General features: G+C 37.5%; 1 non-coding gene across 1 annotated transcript; it reads left to right on the top strand.

The window, feature by feature from the left end:
• Positions 1–3,071: 3,071 nt before the first annotated feature.
• Positions 3,072–3,178, top strand: LOC131633354 (small nucleolar RNA R71). Its single transcript, XR_009293305.1, has one exon. It is a non-coding gene; the product is annotated as a small nucleolar RNA R71 (small nucleolar RNA).
• The last annotated feature ends 6,778 nt before the right edge of the window (positions 3,179–9,956 follow it).

Here is a 9,956-nt window from a genome sequence, read left to right on the forward strand (position 1 = left end):
AAGTAAATAGAGAGTTTTAATAAAATAAAAGTTAGTTGGGCTGAATGTTATTTTCACGTGTGAGTTAGTTGGCCCAAATTAAAAATCATGGGGCATTGGAAGTTTTAACCTAGGCTCCTAAAACAAATAATTCAGTATCACCACATTGAGGAATAGAAAAGCGGCAGAAGGAAAAATAGGAAAAACCAGTGAACGTGAGGAAGAGGAATCTTGGGATTTTTCGGTTGGAACGATTTAGAGTAACCTTCGATCCAAAGGTAAGGGTGAGGTTCTTGCTCTATAAATAGGGACATGATGGATTGTATGTGGGTTTGGGGAATTTATTGTCTCTATGTTCGATTGATGTTTTTCTGTTATGTATGAATAATTGGTATCTTGTGTTGAAACTGTTTGTGAATTTGTTGAATTAAGTTGTAACTGTGTTGATCGGACTGAAATTATGATCGATGATGGTGATATAATTTATGTGTTGATGTTGATGAAATTGTTAGAACTTGACGTGAAACTGTAATTATAATTGGAATTTAAGTTAAATTGGGGTTAAGAAGTGTCTCTGTTAAATTCTAAGGATATATGAAAATCGATAGAAAAATTACGGTGAATTCTGTGTTGAACTTGGAACTGAACAAAGTTGCTGTTAGAAAAATACTCTGTGCTGTGGGGCACATGAAAGGCTGCACCTATCATTAAGTAAATTAGTGATGATCCACTTGGATAGTACATATGTACACTTTCTTCACGTGGTAAATTATTAGTAAATATGTAAAACATTAGCATGATATAAATAAATATATACATATATGTAACTTAGGAATAATATATGTTAGTTTAGGAATATATGTATATATTAGTCTATGAACTATATAAGTATATTATAAGCTACAGTTGCGTTAGAACCAATACCGTAGCAGTATTATATGTTATTTGGAGGGTTATGTTTTAGACTTAGACATACATGGTGGGTATAATAACAGTAGTAATAATTTAGTGTTATCAGTTGAAGGACTACCAGTAGAGAAATTAATACCAGTAGGATATAAATAGTAGTATAAAGTAGAAATAATAGATTTTTTTTGGCTGATAATTAATTAACCGAGTAATATAATTTAGGCGAGTCTGGAATTGATTCGGCATCTATAAATTGACGACGTTTACGGCGATGTTTTGACTTGTTGCATATTTTGAGATATTGCGAATTTTATGATGTTGCAGGAAATTAAAGTGACGAGTAATTATCAATAATGATTTATATATTTTGGCGACGTAGGCAAATGCCTTATGCGACGTTGTTTTGTGATTGATTGTGGTTGTTGCATTTCATAGTGTCTCATAAATTGCATGTTGTAGCGACGGCCTGGATTGGCAAAACAGCGATGAAGGCCTATGCCTGTTTTTGATGCCTCTTTTATCTGGCAATTGGCGATGGGGGCTGAAGCCCTGGGTACCACATGCATGATGCATTAGTCGTGTCTCATCCATTTGCTTTATTGCGACGTTGTGCGTGATTATGTGATTTTGATTTTTGAATTGTTTGTGATTGAAATTGAGACGTGAGATATATATTATGACTTGAACCGTAATATACTCTTTATCATGAATTTATTTATATTGTTTGATATCTCACCCTTTGCTTGTTTTCGCCGTTGCCTTTATACTGGTAACGTGCAGGTGATGCTAGTGAGTGAAGGATTAGCTGTCGCGAGTTGAGTCGGTTGTCGCTCTGATACGTAGCACTCGGGGGGATAAAACGATTGTTTTTATTATTGTTTTAATTGCTGAATTTTATTTAGTTTTGATTTAAATTGTAACTTAAAGTTACCGTGCAAAGATGCTACGACTTGATTTAAACATTTATGAAGTTTGATGATTCCGCTGCGAAGTAAATTATTTGATGAGGTGTTTTTGAGGATTAAATTAACGTTATGATTTGTCCGCTTTCGTTTAAGTGCTATGTATCTATGTGGAGGCGTAACTGCCATAAGTGAATTAAATGACGAATGTGACATCCTATTTCATCGTATGAATTCTTTTAAAATACTCTGATTTTCTGTATAAATTATCGGGTAGATTTGGGGTGTTATAGTTTATATGGTGGTGGAGGTGTGTAATCTTTGTCTTTTGTTTCTACTCCTTGTTTTGGTTGTTTTGTAGATTCCTTCGGTTTCTCCACTTGGTTCGTGGGCATGACATTTTCCTCAGTTCTTTCGGGTGTGCTCAACGTTGGGTTTCTAGGTCCATCATAAGTGGTCCCGCTTCTTAAGGTAATGGCGTTTGCTTGCCCTTCTGGATTGGGTTGAGTTTGACCAGGGAATTTCCCTCCAGGTGTAGTTTGTGCGGCTGGTGTCTGAGCTATTTGCGAGATCTGAGTCTCAAGCATCTTATTATGAGTTATGACTTGGTCAAACTTGGTTCCTAGTTTTGTTATTAGGTCATTCATATGAATGTTTTAGTTGTGGAACTCTTTATTTTGTTGAGTTTGGACTAGAATGAAGTTTTCTACTGTCTCCCTAAAACTAGGTTTTGGTGGTACAACTTGCATAGGTTGGTTTTGTCTTTGAGACGGGTAACCTTACGGCCTAGAGGGTCCAGGATTTTGGATTGGGTTATTATTTTTATAGGAAAAATTAGGGTGGTTCCTCCATCCAGGATTGTAAGTGTTTGAAAATGGGTTTCCTTGGGTATAATTAACTTGTTCTGAGCTAGACTCATTCAACATGTTACAATCAGAGGTTTGATGTCCTTGGATTCCACAGAGTTGGCCTTCCGATTCGATAGCGGCTATTGTGGCAGGGTTTTGAGACATATTTTCTAGTCTTAGGGTTAGAGCATCCATTTTGGCATACATCAAGTCCATGCAACTTATCTCATGTACTCCTCCTTGGGCCTCCTTCTTCTCCACTGTCGCTCGTTCGACTCCCCATTGATAATGGTTTTGGGCCATGTCTTCAATTAGGGCGCAAGCTTCAAGGTAGGGTTTGTTTATCAACGCACCACCAGCGGCAGCGTCGATAGATATTTTGGTGTTATAATGGAGTCCATTATAGAAGGTGTGTATGATTAACCATTGCTCTAGGCCATGGTGTGGACAAGCTCTCAAAAGGTCTTTATATCTCTCCCAGGCTTCAAAAAGTGATTCACCTTGGTTTTGAGTAAATCTAGTAATCAGGTTCCTAAGGATAGCGGTCTTGCTAGGGGGGAAATATCTAGCAAGGAAAACTCTCCTAAGATCTTCCCAAGTTGTTATTGAGTTGGTGGGAAGGGAATCTAACCAGTCGCGTGCCTTACCTCTAAGGGAGAATGGGAATAGTCTAAGGCGAATTGCCTCAGACGTAGCACCGTTCGCTTTAAGGGTGTCAGCTAACTGGATAAAAACCTTTAGGTGTTGATTCGGGTTCTCGGTAGCGAGACCAGCGAATTAGTTTTGTTTTACTAATTGTAATAGTGCAGGCTTTAGTTCGAAATTGTTAGTTGTTATAGCTGGGTTTACTATACTAGAACTAGGCTCCTTGTTAGATGGTTGTGCAAACTCCTTAAGTGGTCTTTGGTTACGATCTTCGGCCATAACTATTCTTAACTTGCGTATAAAGAGACGGGCTCGAGCGTAACATTCAGGTTCTACTAAAGGATTTATTAGGTTACCGGTGCTACGATTTCTACGCATCTACCGGCTAAATATAGCCTCAGTCTAAACGGGATAACAATAGGGTACGAAATTTGACGAAGTTTTGATACCCGGCAACGGCGCCAAAAACTTGATGGGATGTTTACGTATAAGTCTAAATTTAGAACTGCAAGTGCACAGCCTATCGAAGTAATATATAAGATTATCGAACCGTAGAGACCAATTGTCAATCTATCAATCCTATTGCTAAGGTGTTTATCTAAGGTAAATCAATATGGTTAAATGGGTGCGGTACAAGGAAAATAAAGGTATAAAGTAAATGACAGATAAAAGCAACGGGATTGAATGTAAATCACGTAAGTCGGACCATGTTCCAGTTATACATGTATAGAACTACTTCTGAGGCAATATTTTCTACTTGTAGAAAGGAATGATTTAACGGGAACTTGTCGCTTTCGCATACTAAGAACCGAGTTTACCCTTTAAGTCTACCCCTTCATTTGTCACATAATGAAAAGTGCGCATTGCGTTAAAGTGGTGAACCTATTCTTAAGAAGTCAATTACTTGTCTTAGTAGGAAAGTGATGTTAACTTGAGAAATTTAACTTAAAGAGATTCTTGGCTTTTGACCAAGAATCAGATTTCAAACTCACAAACGCGTCCGAAAATAGTTCCAAAATCGTTTTCTAAAAAAATGTTAAAGATCTCTAGTTAACCAAACGAATGGCTTTCGCTCTTTCCGTTTGGTTAAGAACTAATCTAGTTTGATCTTAAGTATGGATGGCTTTCGATCTTACCCATAAACATTAACCACCGTAAACGAGTATTAAAAGTTAAAACATCCTCAGTAGTTTTTCTATTGATGGAACATTGGAACACGATCGTGATACGATCCTTACATTCTAACCCTTATAAAATTAGCTAGACATGGAAATAAATGCGAGCCTATAAAACATGTAGGCTATGATAAGAGCGGAAAATAAAAGGCGCGAGTCTATAAAACGTGTAGACTATGGTAAGAGCATTTAAAGTCTATAAAACGTGTAGACTATGGTAAGAGCATTTAAAGTCTATAAAACGTGTAGACTATAATAAGAGCATTTAAAGTCTATAAAACGTGTAGACTATGGTATGAGCATTTAAAGTCTATAAAATGTGTAGACTATGGTAAGAGCAATAAAGTAAATAAATAAAGCGGTTAAATAGAACCTTGCTCAAATCAGAGACTCGAATCTGAGACAAATTGTAGAATTGTAAAAGATGGTATGATGAACTTCAACCAAAGTGCTCCAAACTTGATTACAAACCTAATCTACACTGTAATAACTCCCCGATATGAAGAGATTATCACTTTACAGATACTAATGGTATATGGCTTAAGTAGTAATAAGCTTGGATGCCTTGAAGAAATGAAAATCGAAAACTAAATATAGAGGTTCCTGAAGAGGTGCAAAGACCAGCATGTCCCTCAACTCCTTCTGAGCGGGCAACAAATCCTGAAGGCCGCGGGCGCGGTGTGTGGAAACTGCAAGATCGTGGGAACGTGGTAGTTGGCCACTGGGTGAAAGTGGGCCATGTCATCGCGTTCCCTGTAGCTGGCGCGGAGCTGGACGCCATGTGTGCATTTTTCTGAAAAAAAACCCTATTTTTCTGGCATTTTTGCTTGTTTCTTCGCAGAAGGCTCTGAAAGGACATGTGACCAAAAAACAAAGGAAATACAGGCATAATAATGGAAAACAATAATAAAAACTCAGGAAGACATGTGATATTCGAGTTAAAAACATAGTGCAATTCGGTGTTATCACACATCCTAGGAATTTCCATGTCACACACACCAGGAAATATTCTGTTGCACATTCTCATACTTCTTATGCTAAATCTCAGTTCAATCAGAACGTGAGAAAAACTAACCCCAAAGGACCCCAGAGAATGTGGGTACCTAAGGATAAAATAATTCATGTTGCAGATCTCCTTAACAGCACAAAGGAAAACATGTCATGGTACCTGGACTCTGGGTGCTCACGACACATGACGGGAAAAAGGTCTATGTTCTAAAGTCTGGAATTTAGATCTGGAGGAGACGTAAAGTTTGGAGGGTACCATAAGGGCAAGATCATAGGCTCTGGAACCATTGGTATTGGTAACTCTCCCTCTATAACTAATGTTCTGCTAGTTGATGGATTAGCTCATAATTTATTGTCCAGAAGTCAATTAAGTGACAATGGTTATGACATAATCTTTAATCAAAAGTCTTGTAGAGCTGTTAGTCAAAAGGATGGCTCAATCCTATTTACAGGAAAAATAAAGAACAACGTTTATAAGATTGATCTTTCAGATCTTAAAAACCAACAGGTTACTTGCCTTCTTTCTGTTAACAAAGAGCAGTGGGTATGGCATAGAAGATTGGGTCATGTTAGCATGAGAAAAATCTCTCAGATTACAAAACTCAGTATGGTCAGAGGACTACCTAATGTGAAATAAAAATCAGATGCTCTTTGTGAAGCCTGTCAGAAAGGAAAGTTTTCTAAAACTGCTTTTAAATCTAAAAATGTTGTTTCTTCTTCAAGGCCGTTAGAACTTCTGCATATTGATCTGTTTGGTCCAGTCAAAACAACATCAATTAGAGGAAAAAAATATGGATTGGTAATTGTAGATGATTACAGCAGATGGACATGGGTAAAGTTCTTAAAACACAAGGATGAGTCACATTCTGTGTTCTTTGATTTCTACAAACAAATTCAATCTGAAAAAGAGTGTAAAATCATAAAAGTCAGAAGTGATCATGGTGGCGAATTTGAGAACAGATTCTTTGAAATTTATTTCAAAGAAAATGGTATTGCCCATGATTTCTCTTGTCCTAGAACTCCACAACAAAATGGAGTTATAGAACGAAAGAATAAGACTCTTCAAGAAATGGCCAGAACCATGATCAATGAGACTAATATGGCTAAACATTTCTGGGCAGAAGCAATTAACACAGCATGTTATATTCATAATAGAATCTCCATAAGACCAATTCTGAATAAGACTCCTTATGAATTATGGAAGAATAGAAAACCCAACATTTCATATTGTCTCACGCTAGCAAAAAATGAACAGAGTCGCCACTAATATATTTATCCCAAAAGGGAAAGGAATATTAGAAAACCTAGCAAAGAATAAGAGCAAGGTCTTTCGACCAAAGATAGGGTACGGGAGTCGGTTACGCAAGGGGAAGGTACTAGCACCCCTCACGCCCATCGTACTCGATGGTATCCACCTATGTTTATTGCTATCTAAAGGGTGTGTAAATCTATAGCTTAATGCAAAGGGAGTGCATGCAAATGAAAGAAAAAGAAACACGGGGAAAAAAAGGTTTATAATTAGTTGTGCTCGCTTAGGCCCCGCGACCTAATGCCTACGTATCCTTTTCAGGAATCAGAGCGCCGTAGTTCGGCTCACATGTTTTTGTTTGTTTTTGTGTTTTTAGTTGAACAGTTACATTCGCACTCCGCTGCTCGACCTCTGGAGTCTTAAGCTGGGAATGGAGCGGAAATAACGTGTCCGATCAAGGGAAAGAATGCCCTGAAGGAAAGAGAGAGAAGAGAGAAGATTGGTTTGTGCTTTTTATGTAACTTCATGATGAACAAAACCCAATACAAGGCTTCGCACCACGTCATTAATTTGTTCAGGTCTGAGCCTTTATTAAGTATTTTAAAATTTTTTGATTGGTGATTTTTAAGGGGAATTAATCTGTAAGTTGAATCACATAAAAGTGTATAATGGTAGAGAAACAGATTAGGGAATGAATCCCACTCATTTCTCTCCCATTATATAGTGATTGAGAAACAGATTAGGGAATGAATCCCACTCATTTCTCTCCCACTAAGTGATTGAGAAATAGATTAGGGAATGAATCTCACTCATTTTTCTCCCACTATTAGTAAAGCGTGATTCGCCTCTTTAGGGAATGAATCTCATTCATTTTTCTCCCACTATTAATAAAAGAATGAAAACAGGGGGGTGAACATTAAAACAATAGACCTTATGTTAAACTCAATTAATCAATTAAAGTCAATTAACTCAGTTAATTCAGTCAATTATCAATTATTCAATTTCAAATAATAACATTAATAATTAATAATAATAAAAGTGAAAAGAAAAGAGGATTAGGGCTTATTGCATCGTTCTCACTTCTATCTCGTTCCCCTTCTCTCAAATGAACAAAACGGCGACGACGGTCTACCCTCGCCGTGCACCACCGTCCCTCGCTCCTCCAACACTAAAACTCAAATGCAAAACCTATTCTACCTCTAACCTTCAATACGCCTATGGATTCAGATTCTTAAGGTTCGTTTTCATGAAGCGGAATCGAAGAGGAAAATTGTGAAACCCTAAGTCCCAAATTCAAGCAAAAATGAAAGAATCACGAATAGAACCTGATTGAAGACCGAAAATGTAAGAAATAGCAAGCCAGAGGGGAGGATGCGATGGACACCTATGCGAGATAACGCAAGGAAGCGACGAAGCTCTTCAGGTGAGTCTTGGATCTCTCTATTAATTCTTCACTGTTTCTTCTTCCTCTTCTGAGCTGTGATATGGCTGTTACTGCAGATGATGATAATCATTGGATTCTGATGCGTTTTTGTTGTGGTGATTTTGTTCTCTTCTTTTCCTTTGCAAAAATGGAGGCATAGAGAGATTATAGATGAAGGTTGTTGTTTTGTGATGAAGAAGGATGATTATGCCAAGGAGAAGGATGAAAATTGGTCGTGGTTGGTGATTGAATGAAGATGATGAAGCAGTATTTGGAGGTGATTCGAGATTATGGTGATGAAGTGAAGAATCCAGGAAAATGGTTGAATGAAGTGTGTGTGAAGAGGTTGAAGTGGTGAAGAAGGTGAAGGAGAGTGAGAGTGAAGGTCAAAAATGGTGGAGGCTTGAATGAAGGTGGAGAAGCCTGTTATATAGATCTTCTCAGGTTAGTTCAATCTCTGATTTTCTATTACATTCTGTTGGATTCTGTTATTCTGTTAAAAATTTGTTATGTGACAGTTAGAGGTTAGAAGAAGTTAGTTATGATGTTAGTTGGAAATCTGTTAGGTAGTTAGGTTGTTAGTATTGAGTTGGTTTGGATATGTACAACTGGAATGTGTGTGTGTGTGGATCTGTTTTGGAATGCAGCAGGACTGTTTGTGAGTTTGGATTGTTTATGCTAGGCTGATGGATTTGTATGTTGCAGGGCTGCAAACTAAAAAAATGGATATGAATGTGTGGATTAATGCTTTGACTAACATTTTGATTTTTTTTGTATGGCGGATAAACTATATATATATATATTATAGGACTATGGCCTAGGATTGAGAATGTCTTCCCGGTGAAGGCTCTTTCCTAATTAGAGATCTTTAGTTCAAACCTCAAGATGAATTATTCCCGGTGAAACATTTTGAAAAAGAGCCTTAGAACCAAAATAGGGCACATCCACCCAAGAGGAATTATTCCTGGTGAAACCTCTTACCCATTTTCTTAGAGCCAAAATAAGTTCAAAACTACATAGCTTTCTCTTGTGCTATAACAAGGACCCTCGATTAGCCTCCTCTTGGGCTTTGTACAAGCACCCACATGCTTCTTAAAAGCATATTCCCATGCTTTTCTTGAGCTTATATACAAGGACCCATCAGGTTTCTTATAAACATAGGAACAGGTCTTTAGTCACCTTTTAGCCTACCCTGGTGAGTTTCTTCTATTATTAAAACCAGACTTTAAACAAGCTAAGAATGTCTCAATCTCAGTATTGAGTTCACCTTTTGGAATGAGAGACATGGACAGTCTCTGTTACCTTTATCTTCAAATCTCCAATAACTTTCCTCCTTAGTAGAGTCTAGGTCTCAATCTGTCTATCCTCATTCAGAGTCAGCCTTAATCTTGGGCTTTAAACAAGAAGTCTCAAATAGTTAATTACTCCTCCTTAAAGTCATAATTCCCTGGAAAGGGTTAGCTTCCACACCAATTCCTTTATTTAAATAAAAACCCCTGGAAAGGGTTAGCCTCCAAAATCAGTCCTTTAAAGTCATAATTCCCTGGAAAGGGTTAGCTTCCAAAAATTCAACCTTTAAAAGATAATCTCACCAGTTGAGTCCCACCTAGGTCAGTCTCAGTCAATAAAAAACCAGTTCCCCGGTAGAGTCTACTTTAGGTCAATCATTCAAACAAATTCCCCAATAAGGTCAATCTTCAAACCTAGATCTTTCATTCACCAATCTCTGCTTAACAAAAGCACAATCCTTAGTAGGGTCAACCTTTAGTTCCTAAACAACAAGATAATCCTCAACAGAGTCAAAAATCCCCTCTGAGT

This window comes from Vicia villosa, unplaced genomic scaffold (assembly GCF_029867415.1).
Source record: "Vicia villosa cultivar HV-30 ecotype Madison, WI unplaced genomic scaffold, Vvil1.0 ctg.001117F_1_1_3, whole genome shotgun sequence".
NCBI lineage: Eukaryota > Viridiplantae > Streptophyta > Magnoliopsida > Fabales > Fabaceae > Vicia > Vicia villosa.